Source organism: Balearica regulorum, chromosome W, assembly GCF_011004875.1.
Source record: "Balearica regulorum gibbericeps isolate bBalReg1 chromosome W, bBalReg1.pri, whole genome shotgun sequence".
NCBI classification, from domain to species: Eukaryota; Metazoa; Chordata; class Aves; order Gruiformes; family Gruidae; genus Balearica; species Balearica regulorum.
Window position 1 is genome coordinate 84,865 of NC_046219.1, and position 12,797 is coordinate 97,661.

Genomic DNA, 12,797 nt, shown 5'->3' on the forward strand with positions numbered 1-12,797 from the left:
TACTGGAGCGACTGGGGGCCTTCTACATTCAGCCACTGGAGTGGGAACAGTGCGTGTCCTGAAAACCAGCTACTGGGGGGAAACAGCATGAGTGAGGTAAGCGACAGGCTCAATACTGGTGGCTGGAGCAAAACTGCAGGTCACAGCTTGTGTGCCTGGTGCTGGCAGCTAGGGTTGGAGTCGAGTATCTGTATCTTCCCCAAACCTGGTGTGTGAGTGTGGGTGTGCACATGTATTCACTAGCAAACTTCAAGCTGTACTTGCCAGCAAGTAGCAGGGGGGGCCTCAAGTCCAGGCTGGGGTATCAGGCAGGCAAGGGTCAATGCTGGTATGCCCAGGGGGACTTGTGAACGTGGAGTGCCTGTGGGATGAGCTTGTAAGTGTATGCGTGTGTGCTATCAAGCATCAAGCTGGACTAGCCAGCAAGTAAGGTCCCTTGACCTTACTTCGTTTTATGGCAAAACCAGCTTTCAGAAGGATTTGGACTATTTTATTCCTTTTCTCAAAAACTTCTTCTGCTGTATTGCCCCATATGATTATATCATCAATGTATTGCAGGTGTTCTGGAGCTTCACCCTGTTCCATTGCAGTCTGGATCAGTCCATGGCAGATGGTGGGGCTGTGTTTCCACCCCTGGGGCAGTCGATTCCAGGTGTACTGGACGCCCCTCCAAGTGAAGGCAAACTGTGGCCTGCACTCTGCCGCCAAAGGGACTGAGAAAAATGCATTAGCAATATCAGTTGTGGCATGCCCCTTTGCTACCTTTGACTCCAGTTTGTATTGAAGTTCTAGCATGTCCAGCATAGCAGCACTCATGGGCAGTGTGACTTCATTCAGGCCACGATAGTTTCCTGTCAGCCTCCACTCTCCGTTGGACTTTTGCACTTGCCGTACGGGACAGTTACAGGGTGAGTGAGTTCTGCTGATCACTCCTTGGCACTCCTTGGCACTCCACTTGACAAATCAGCTTATGATGGGAATCAAGGAGTCTCGGTTGGTGATAGTGCTCTGGCAGCAATATCATAGAATCATAGAATGGTTTGGGTTGGAAGAGACCTCAAAGATCATCTAGTTCCAACACCCCTCCCATGGGCAGGGACACCCTCCACTAGACCACATTGCCCAAAGCCTCATCCAACCTGGCCTTAAACACTTCCAGGGATGGGGCCTCCACAACCTCTCTGGGCAACCTGTTCCAGTGCCTCACCACTCTCACAGTAAATTTCTTTCTAACATCTAATCTAAATCGACCCTCCTTCAGCTTAAACCCATTACCCCTTGTCCTGTCACTACACTCCCTGATAAACAGTCCCTCTCCAGCTTTCCTGTAGGCCCCCTTCAGGTACTGGTAAGCCGCAATTAGGTCTCCCCGGAGCCTTCTTTTCTCCAGGCTGAACAATCCCAGCTCTCTCAGCCTGTCCTCAGAGGAAAGGTGCTCCAGCCCTCTGATCAGCTTCGTGGCCCTCCTCTGGGCTCACTCCAACAGCTCCATGGCTCTCCTGTACTGGGGCCCCCAGAGCTGGATGCAGTACTCCAGGTGGGGTGGAGTAGAGAGGCAGGATCATCTCCCTCGACCTGCTGGTCACGCCTCTTTTGATGCAGCCCAGGACACGGTTGGCTTTCCGGGCTGCAAGCGCACACTGCCGGCTCATGTTGAGCTTCTCATCAATCAATACCCCCAAGTCCTTCTCCTCAGGGCTGCTCTCAATCCACTCCTTGCCCAGCCTATAGTCATGCTTGGGATTGCCCTGACCCACGTGCAGGACCTTGCACTTGGCCTTGTTGAACTTCATGCAGTGTGCACAGGCCCACCTCTCCAGCCTGTCAAGGTCCCTCTGGATGGCATCCCTTCCCTCCAGCGTGTCGACCACACCAGACAGCTTGGTGTCATCGGCAAACTTGCTGAGGGTGCACTCGATCCCGCTGTCCATGTCGCCGACAAAGATGTTGAACAGTGCTGGTCCCAGTACCGACCCCTGAGGAACGCCACTCGTCACCGTTCTCCACTTGGACATTGAGCCGTTGACCACAAGTCTTTGAGTGCGACCATCCAGCCAATTCCTTATCCACCGAGTGGTCCATCCATCGAATCCATGTCTCTCCCATTTAGAGACAAGGATGTCATGCGGGACAGTGTCAAATGCCTTGCACAAGGCCAGGTAGATGACATCAGTTGCCCTTCCCTTATCCACCAATGCTGTAACCCTGTCATAGAAGGCCACCAAATTTATCAGGCATGATTTGCCCTTAGTGAAGCCATGTTGGCTGTCACCAATCACCTCATTTTCCTCGTGCCTGAGCATAGTCTCCAGGAGGGTCTGCTCCATAATCTTGCCAGGCACGGAGGTGAGACTGACTGGCCTGTAGTTCCCTGGGTCTTCCTTTTTTCCCCTTCTTAAAAATGGGGGTTATGTTCCCCCTCTTCCAGTCAGTGGGAACTTTGCCAGACTGCCAGGACTTCTCAAATATGATGGAGAGTGGCCTGGCCACTTCATCCACCAGTTCCCTCAAGACCTGTGGATGCATCTCATCAGGTCCCATGGACTTGTGCACCTTCAGGTTCCTTAGATATTCTCGAACGTGATCTTCTACAGTGGGCGGTTCTTCTTTCTCCCAGTCCCTGCCTTTGCCTTCTGTGACCTGGGCAGTGTGGCTCGAGTACTTGTCAGTGAAGACTGAGGCAACGAAGTCCTTGAGTACCTCAGCCTTCTCCATATCCTTGTGTCCTGGTTCTGGCTAGGACAGAGTTAATTTTCACAAGGAGCCAGGAGAGGTGAGCCAGGCTGGCCAGGGGCTATTCCATACCATGTGACGTCATGCTCACCATAAAAGGGGGGGCTAGTCCCGGAGGGGTGGGTTCAGAGTGGCTCCAGGACATGCTGAGGGTCCAGTGATCAGGTAGGTCGGATCGGTAAATTGCTTTCTGTTATCACCCATTGTGAATATCTGTTATCAGTACTGTTGTTGATTGTTTCCCTCTTCCTTGCCGTCCCAGTAAACTGTCCTTATCCCAACCCATGAGGCTTTGCCTTTGTTTTTCCATTCTCCCCCCCATCGTGCCGGGGGAGGGGTGAGTGAGTGGCTGCATGGTGCTCAGCTGCTGGCTGGGGCTAAACCATGTCACCTGGGTAACCAGGTCACCTGTTTCATTCCAGAGGGGGCCCACATTTTCCCTAGCCTTCCTTTTATCACTAACATACCTATAGAAACTTTTCTTGTTGTCCTTGACATCCCTGGCCAGATTTAATTCTATCAGGGCTTTGGCTTTCCTAACCTGATCCCTGGCTGCTTGGACAATTTCTCTGTATTCCTCCCAGGCTACTTGCCCTTGCTTCCACCCTCTGTAGGCTTCCTGGTTTTATTTGACTTCACCCAGGAGCTCCTTGTTCATCCACGGGCGTCTCTTGGTGTTTTTGCTTGACTTCCTCTTTGTTGGGATGCATTGCTCCTGAGCTTGGAGGAGGTGATGCTTGAATATTAGCCAGCTGTCTTGGGCCCCTCTTCCCTCCAGGGCTTTGTCCCATAGTATTCTACCAAGCAGGTCCCTGAAGAGGCCAAAGTCTGCTCTCCTGAAGTCCAGGGTAGTGAGCTTGCTGTGTGCCCTCCTCGCTGCCCTGAGGAGCTTGAAATCTACAATTTCATGGTCACTGCAGCCAAGGCTGCCCTTGAGCTTCACATCCCTACCTGGGGATTTGTTACACACTTCTTGAAAAATGACTTAGGGGTCCCTTCAAGAGCATCATATGTACGAAAATGCCTTCCACTCAGTCTGGGGAACTGCTCTCTGGAAACTGGAGTGGTATTTTTCCTGGAAGAATCCCCTTTTGTGATTGTTTTTCCTTGCATCTCACATACTCATGCCTGTAGGGTCGAGGTAGATTTTTCCATCCTACTTCCTCATGTCCTCTCCATGGTCACACAGGTAAAACCACAGGGTGCCTTGTGGTGTGTACCCTCTATATCCTCTCTCCTGAGTGGAGGAACTCTTACTCCTAATAGATGAGATACTGGTCCATACAGGTGGGGAATAGGACATATTCTCTTTGAGTTGCTGGACCTCCCGGGATAGTTTCTCCACAGCCAAGATGAGGGAGGAAGAGAGACTTTCTCTGTATTGCTGGAGATGGCCAGCCACTTCATCCATCATTGGTGTCAATTTGCCTTTCCAGTTCATTACTGCCAATAAGTAGGCATACGACAGTGGTGCGCTCCCTACAAACTTCCACCACGAGTCACGTGCATTGGACCTCATCTGGATCTGTGGGTAACTGGGCATTGTCCGGGTCGTAATAAACCATCTCCCACATGACTAATTCCCTCAGGTACTGTATATCTCCCTCCATGGTGGTCCACTTGTCTGGATGACATAGGACATCTTCTTTGAAGGGATACCTTTCCCTCAAGTTTGAATGAAGTCACCTCCAGAGGCTGAGGGCTTGTGTCTTTTTCCCTCATCGCCTTGTCAACGCCCCCTTCCCTAGACAGGGATCCCAGCTGCTTGGCTTCCCTACCCTCTAATTCCAGGCTACTGGCACCGTTATCCCAGTATCGGAGTAGCTAGGTGACAATGTGCTCGCCTGGATGGCGGCTGAAATCTTTTTGCATATCTCAGCTCAGGGACAGGGATGGGGTGATTACCTCTGGTTCTGCCTCTTCTTCCTGTTCTTGTGATGGTCCCAGTACATCATCATCCTTCACTAAGTGAACTGATTTTTTTTTGTGTATTTCTTTTTGTGTATAGGAGCAACTGATACTGGCACAAGTTGTTTTTTTGGTTCAGCTGCAGTGCCTGTCACTGGAGTTGGAGTAGCCACAGTGCCTGTCTGTTTTCCTTGCTTCCCCTTGATGGCGCTGCCTAATATCGAGCAGTGCTTGGTAGATACTGGCCAGGGCCTAGCACAGTGCAGCAAGTTGTGCCTCTTTCGAATAGCCACAGCATTTTCCTTTCAAGTATTCTATCACTTTATCAGGGTCCTATAGTGATTCGAGAGTGAATTTCCAAACCATTGGAGATGAGAAGTTCTCTAGATAGCTGCCTATATTCTCCCACATACGATGTCACCCATGACTATCCAGCCTCCAGGCAGGTCTCTGGGAGGTATTCTTAAAACATTTGTTTGTAACCCTAAACAAGACCTGGAACACATTCAGTAGACATAGCAATAAGAGCATTCTGGCTTGAACATCCCAAGGGTATTCAGAATTCTCAATAGCTTTTGTAACTAGCCAGAAGGGAAAACGGGAGGTAAAAGAGTGGGAGAAATATTCCCCCCTGTCTTCCCCATAGATTGGGTGCAATTATTAATCAATTCTGAGAGATGTCATCAGAGGTACAGGCATGACAGCAATGCAACTTACAAAGACCAGCTTAACCTCATGACCAGTGATGTTATCATATTGTTGTTCCTTTAAGTTGGGTTCGTTAGCCCAGTGTGCAATAAGCCAGTCTTACACACAGAGACAAGATATTGTTTATTCCATATTTGCGCAAAGATGGGTGCTAGATATTTTTCCACAAATCTAGCATACCAGTTACAGTTACATTGTATATTTATACAGTCCAGGGTGTTAGTTCTGCCTACTGTTCACACCTTCTAAACTACAATTGGTTAACTCTTTGCTCACTTCGATTTAAAGACATAGTACTTTCTAAATTGACTCCACATGTTCATTGAGTAGAGGTCTTAATCTGGAAGGGGGTGTTTTTAGCACTGGAGGTGTGGTTTTCATATTATAATGAGACAGTTCACTCTAAGGACACCAATTAGAGGACTTTTGCTGACTTTTGGCTCTCAAAGATGTACATCTCCTTGTCTTTAACAAGTGTTCCTCTGTTCAGGATTCCTTTGCTACATCTTATCTAAGTATACCTCATTCTAATTAAATACATTTGAAGGTTCCAAGGATGGTCCTCCTGTTCTCAAATCCCTAGTTATCTTATTCTCAAGCAATAAACAATAATGAATACACAGCTCAGAATACACAGTCCAAATGTTAACTCCTTCTTTTGTATTTCAGACAACAATATCATAAGTCGATATTACACAGTACAGCAAAATGAGAATCCTGATCCCTCTCCCAGAGGTGATTAAGCGCATCGCAGGGAATACATACAGCAAGTAAGGATTTACATAACACAAACATGAGAACAAACAAAACACCATTGTGACCAGCGACTGTTTAATTAATATAATAAATGTGTATAACAAATTTGTTTTAACATGCTGTAGTCATATCTGTCATTATCTCAACCCTTCAGGCCCCACATTGAGTGCCAAAAAAGGACTGTCGTGGTTTAGCCCCAGCCAGCAGCTAAGCACCATGTGGCCACTCGCTCATTCCTCCCCCTCAGTGGGATGGGGAGGAGAATCAGAAAAAAAAGATAAAACTCATGCTTTGGGATAAAGACAGTTTACTAGGACAGCAAAGGAAGAAGAAAATAACAACAACAGTACTTAGAATATACAAAGCAGGTGATACACAATGTCGTTTGCTCACTGCCAGGAGCCCGATGCCCAGCCCGTCCCAGAGCAGCAACCCTTCCTCCCTGGCCAGTCTCCTTTATATACTGAGCATGAGGTCATATGGTTTGTGTCAGCTATCCTGGCTGTGTCCCCTCCCAGCTTCTTGTGAAAATTAACTCTATCCCAGATGAAAACCAGGACAGAAGGACACCCATGAAGTGGGTAAAAGGGCCTGGGATCTAGGCAGGGGTACCAGGTGGACAGAGGGTCCACGCTGGTACTCAAGGGATCCTCGAATGTGTGTGTGCTTTCACCAGTGACTTTCTATCTATCTCCACCAGCCAAAGAGGAGGAAGGGGACTTGGCTTTCTGTTTTTATGTTTTATGTGAGTCCTATATGTAGATGCTGTTGAAGGCAGCGCCTTGTCTGTGGCAGTCTGTGTAACCAGTCATATCAGTGTCCTCTTTGTGTGTCTCTGGGATACGTGCTTAGCTTTGCTACTGGTTGAACCTGCAAACAGATAAGTGGCAGCTGAGTCCCTCAGCCTGGGTAGAGACTCCAGGTGCCCAGGGTACTGGTCTGGGCTCAAGCAGCTGGTCAGGAGGGAGTCCTGGGCTGGAGTGGCTGGAAGAGGTGGCCACACTCCTAACATCCCTTAACGGTATTTGCAAATTAAGTTGCTTATCAAGCCTTTTATGTTTCAAAGTCCATATAAAGAAAATAAAGAGGAAATAAGAGGTATATTTTGGACTTCTTTGACTATCATAGAGTTTTTCTCTACCTACATGGAAGTTATCTAGGGGAAAAAATGCTATACTTTTTGTCTACCAAAAGCCTGAGGAGTACTGCGTGTGTGTAAGGGAGAAATGAAGATACATGTGAGGAGTGGAAGGAGAAGGGTTTAAATTTCTGCAATAATAGTATGATTCATTTGGTATTGTCAAGCTGGGACCAAAGACAGTCTGTTGAAGAATGGTCTCATCTTACATGACAGTAAGTCATATCTGTTTTAAAGGGATGTCTAATATCAGTGACTTTTCTCTCCAGGCACATTTATTAGACTCTCTTTTTCCCCTTCAGTGGTTTATCATTCTTTGAGACATAGTAGGGATCATTTATTTACAAAAGTAATGTAACTACACTGGTAAAAGTGAAGAATTTTGTTGATATAAAGAAAAAATCTAATCATCATGGATTGATACTGAAATTTGGGATGGGGAGGCACTAAAACGTTCCCATATAGACCAAATCTTGAGGATTAAAATCTTGACCTATATTCTATATATTTTTATAGCAAATCCACCAGCTCTCTAGTATTAGTCATTGCTTTTTGAAAACCTTTTTACTGAGTTGAATTCATCTAGCCCAATAAACTGGAGGTTGAACTCATTCAACCTCTTAAATCTTTTAAATATGTTTTTCAATTTTTTTTTACATGTTTTCCAATTCTAAATAAAGCTGATCTGTTACAAGCCTGTTCCTAGAAGTAAAATATGTTGTTCAGAAGTCACTGCTGGCAGAAGGAAGTAATATCTGATACAGCTGAGTTTTAATTTAGTAGTAATTGGAGCATTTCTCTTAAAATCTGGGCATTATTCACCACTTCCTGTAGTATGCAAGAATTTGCTTAAAGGCGGCAAATTTTCCTGAAGTGATCACACAGTTGGACTAGATGATCATTGTAGGTCCCTTCCAACTGGAACTATTCTATTTATTTAATTTACATCACCTGAATTTGAAACTCATTGCTGTTTTATTCAAGTTGCTAAAAGATAGATGGTTGGTTCTTGATGGCATGATAAATTTCATTAATGTTGTAACCACGTCAGAGAGCAAACACATTAGAAGGAGGCCTCTGTTTCTGCTGACTTTAAATAATTCCTGTGATGATAGCTTTATAGTAGCTTGCTTGGACAAGACAAATTAGCCAGGTGTGGTGGGTTGACCCTGGCTGAGGGCCAGGTGCCCACCAGAGCCGCTCTATCACTCCCCTCTTTCATTAGACAGGGGAGAAAAGGTACAATGAAAAAAAAACTTACGGGTCGAGATAAGGACAGGGAGAGATCATTCTCTAATTACCATCACGAGCAAAACAGACCGAACTTAGAGAGGGAATTCATCTTATTTATTACTAAGCAAAACAGAGTAGAGGAATGAGAAATAAAACCAAATCTTAAAACACCTCCCCCCACCCCTCCCATCTTCCCGGGCTCAACTTCACTCCCGGCTTCAACCTCCGCCTCCCTCAGCGGCACAGGGGGACGGGGAGTGGGGGTTATGGTCAGTTCATCACACGGTGTTTCTGCCGCTTCTTCATCCTCAGGGGGAGGACTCATCGTTCCCCCGTTCCAGCGTGGGGTCCCTCTCACGGGAGACAGTCCTTCACGAACTTCTCCAACGTGAGTCTCCTCCATGGGGTGCAGACCTTCAGGAGCAGACTGCTCCAGCGTGGGTCCCCCCACGGGGTCACAAGTCCTGTCAGCAAACCTGCTCTGGCGTGGGCTCCTCTCTCCACGGATCCACAGGTCCTGCCAGGAGCTTGCTCCAGCGCGGGCTTCCCAGGGGGCCACAGCCTCCTTCAGGTGCCTCCACCTGCTCCAACGTGGGGTCCTCCACGGGCTGCAGGTGGAATCGCTACACCCCCTCATCCTCCCTCCATGGGCTGCAGGGGGACAGCCTGCTTCACCATGGTCTTCACCACGGGCTGCAGGGGAATCTTGCTCCGGCACCTGGAGCACCTCCTCCCCCTCCTTCTTCACTGACCTTGGTGTCTGCAGATGTTCTTACATCTTCTCACTCCTCTCTCTGGCTGCAAAAGCGCTCTCTAACTGTTTTTGTCTTTCTTAAATATGTTATCACAGAGGTGCTGATTGGCTTGGCCTTGGCCAGCGGCGGGTCCGTCTTGGAGCCGGCTGGCATTGGCTCTATCAGACACAGGGGAAGCTTCTAGCAGCTTCTCACAGAAGCCACCCCTGTAGCCCCCCCGCTACCAAAACCTTGCCACGCAAAACCAACACACCAGGTAGCCAGATAGTTATCTCAAATGGATAACTGCTCCTTTAAGGTTAAATTAAAGCAAAGGTGGCCAATTGATCCCAACATTTAAATATATTAATTGAATATCAAGCTCAGAAGCAAGATATCATTCCTCCAAATTGAGATCAAAGCAAAGACCTGGCCACTTGAATTCTAAGAGTTCTTGATTCTACCATCAAATCAAGAGGGCTGTGATTTTTTTTCAGTAGTTAAGGCTGCTTCTCTTTAGGCTGGGAGGATATCAAGAAAGCAAAATTTTCTGGGACCAGAGGGAACCTGGTTCTCACCCAAAGCTACTCAATAGCATTCAAAGCTTCTGGAAGAGTTCAGCCATTCTCTACCTAACCAAACTAGGTGGTACTTCAAAGCATCCAAAAAGACTAGGAGGTTTATGTACAGCTGTAACCTGTACCCCCTGCTCCTGACCCCTGGTAATATGGTTAGCACAACTAATGCCATTTTATAAGGTAAACAGCAATTCTCTGTGACTGAGCTGGTCATGTATCAGTCCCCTTTCCCCTCCTCATCAGGCCTTGAAAGTCCTGCACACTGGGCAGACTTCTTTTCCTCTTCCCTATTGGCCTCCAAGTTTCTGGGCACAAGGCTGACTACTCCCCTCCTTATTGGCCTTGAAGGTCCCAGGCACCTGGCCAACCAGGTGGTGGTGACCCTGACACAGAACAGGGAAGCATAGCAGCACACAGAGCACTGTCTGTAAAATCAAGCAGTTACAAGTCTACTTGGACTGGAACTGCTGCTGGACGGCAAAACCCACGACTCCCCCAGTGGTCAGGGATGCCTCCCCCATCGTCTGCTTCTTCCAAGGATTGAGTGACTCGTATTCATTTACATATTTCAAGGCTAGATAATGATTGTTATATTGATATGACAAGTCATGTATTAAGATTTGACCTGAACTGCAGAGGGTCCAGGTGATTAGAAACTGTAAGCTAAGCTGTGCTATAAAATTCTGTGCTATGCTACTTATAAAATTGTGCTACACTGATTCTGCTTATTAAAAATCCTGTGCTACTCTGATCATAAGATCCTATGCTATGCTAATCATAAAATTCTGTTAAAAAATAAAGCTTTGATTGAAACTACAACTGTGTTGTCATCATTCTGACAAGGATCCCTAAAAGAACCTATCTGTCCCTGTAGCATCAGGTGACAACAACACTTAACCTAATTAATAATATCCTGAAATTTTTTTTTTTTAAGTTGCATTTTGGTTTCACAATATGATGGCCTTCAATCAAACTCTTTTTGACTCAAATAAACAACTCTTCATGGCTGTCTTCATGCACTGAAGTTTCTTTAACTTATGATGTTGTAACAGAAAAATGTCATATCATGTCATGCTATACCTGCCAAGGTCTACTTTGAAAAAAATACCCATTAGATTTGTTAAAGCAGACTGTGCCTCAGCTGTTCATCTGTTTGATTTTTGAGGCAATTACTTGATTTGACAGAGAAGAACGTACTCTTACTTATTGATGTTTTCCATTTTGTTCTTTGTCAATCTAAAGCTTTGAACAGCTCTTGAAGGTATATCCTTGAATAATGTAGAAACTATGATTTGGTGACAGCGCATCTTTTATCATTTTGTCTAAATCTTTATTTTCATTTCTAGTAGGTGCGATATAAATCATTGAGACTATACATTCATTAAGAGCTAGGAACATTATTAGCGTATAATTGCTGCGCCATTATCTAGAGACCCAAGACTGCTACTAAGGACAAGCAATTGACTAAGATAAGAAAACCTCTGTTTTCACAAAAAATAACTGAATGATCCATATCTAAGAGAAACATGAATTGCTGATGCCTAACAACTTTGCAGAAGTTGATGACAGAAACATCTGGATTAACAGATAAACCAAAAGGATGCTGACAGACAATGATGCTGCAAGACCTACAAAATATATATTTGCAATGTATGTTGCTATGCTGTAACACATTTATGTTTAGATAATTAGAAATATGCATTAGTAGGTAATTGGATGATTCATATCATACCCTTGTAGCATAAGGTATACAACCCCTAAAGAAAAATCTCTTGGGTGTGCCCAGTTTGACTGAGACATCTCATGCACATTAATATTTACCTTTGTAATTCTATATTTTGCGTCCTAGCCTCTCTCCTCAGTCGGCACAGGCCGAATTTGTAACACAGGATATCCATAGCTGATTTTTCTTTTTTTCTTATGACGGCTTACACATTTCACTTCCTATGATGGCGAGGGGGCAGCGGAGAGCCGCTGGTTCCCAAGGCCTGTTTAGGGAAGCGGTACTGCTGCCATAAAGCACTGTGGCCACCTCGCGAGGCAGCACTGGACCCACCGCGGTAGGCGGGCAGACAGGAGGGGAAAGGCAGACGTTCACTGCCCCAGGGCCTAGAGGCCTGCGTTTGGAGAAGGGCCAACAGACAACCACTTGCAGACGAGCACACACCACCCTCCGCTAACGACCGCTGGGAGAGCCGGGAGACAGCAGTGAAGGAGGAGCGGCAGCAGCTACAGGCGCGACTGCGTGCTAGCGAGTAGTGGTAGACTGGGTGGAGGATTGCTTCCTGCGCTCCTGTCGCAGTTCGGAATTTACAGCGCGCCTGCGCGTTAGCGGAAGAGAGGAGGGCGGTGTCCGGCCCTGTGTTTTGAACGTCTCGATGCGGGTAGCTCACTATTTGGCAGGAAGGTGAGGAGGCCTCTATCCTAGCGGTGGAGCTCGTGTACGGAGAGGAGAATCCAAATGTTGCAGAGGCGAACAGGAGGCAGTAGTAGTGACGGCGGAGGGGGACAAATGAGACAAGGGGAGTAGCTGTCCCTACTATTGCTGTAAAGAATCTGAGTGGCCTAGTGAGATAGGAGAACTGCTGTAGCGCTAACGCTCCTAGGCCGTCCTCTTGGCACTCGCAGGCACCCATCCCCCCAGCAGGTGAGTAGCGAATACGGGGGGGGGAGGGGGAAGCGCGAAAGCGCAGCCCGTCATGCTGCCCTTGGCCTGGCCTGGCTTAGCCTAGCCTAGTACCGGGCAGAGCCGGAGGGAGCCGCTGCTCCTAGCTTTCCCTCTCCTCCCTTGAGGCTGACGTTATTTATATACTTGCGGCGTTCCGTCTCTGTTACCCTTTCTTCTTCGCTGCCCGCCTCAGTGGCCCGCCCGGAAGCTGCGGGAGGCGGGTGAGAGTGGGGGCCCTTGGGCTCGCGTTGCCGTTTCTATCTTCCCTTTCCACGTAGCGCCCCGGCTCCTTGACAACCCCCACTCTCTTCTGGGCTCCGGGGGACTGCTGCCTTCCTCTG

At 47.3% G+C, this 12,797-nt stretch overlaps 1 protein-coding gene and 1 long non-coding RNA gene across 5 annotated transcripts in view; one reads left to right on the forward strand and one right to left on the reverse strand.

The window, feature by feature from the left end:
* LOC142599267 (uncharacterized) overlaps nt 1–12,797 on the reverse strand; it is a 675,914-nt gene that overhangs the window by 57,037 nt on the left and 606,080 nt on the right. The window lies entirely within an intron of this gene.
* Nucleotides 11,963–12,797, forward strand: part of LOC142599196 (spindlin-Z-like) — a 130,363-nt gene continuing 129,528 nt past the window's right edge. For 2 of the 4 annotated variants that reach the window (XM_075739097.1, XM_075739096.1), the window contains exon 1: nt 11,967–12,435. The gene's annotated coding sequence lies outside the window, so the exon portion shown is untranslated. Of the gene's footprint in view, nt 12,436–12,797 lie in introns of all 4 variants that reach the window. The other 2 variants (XM_075739101.1, XM_075739098.1) reach the window with 2 other exon arrangements.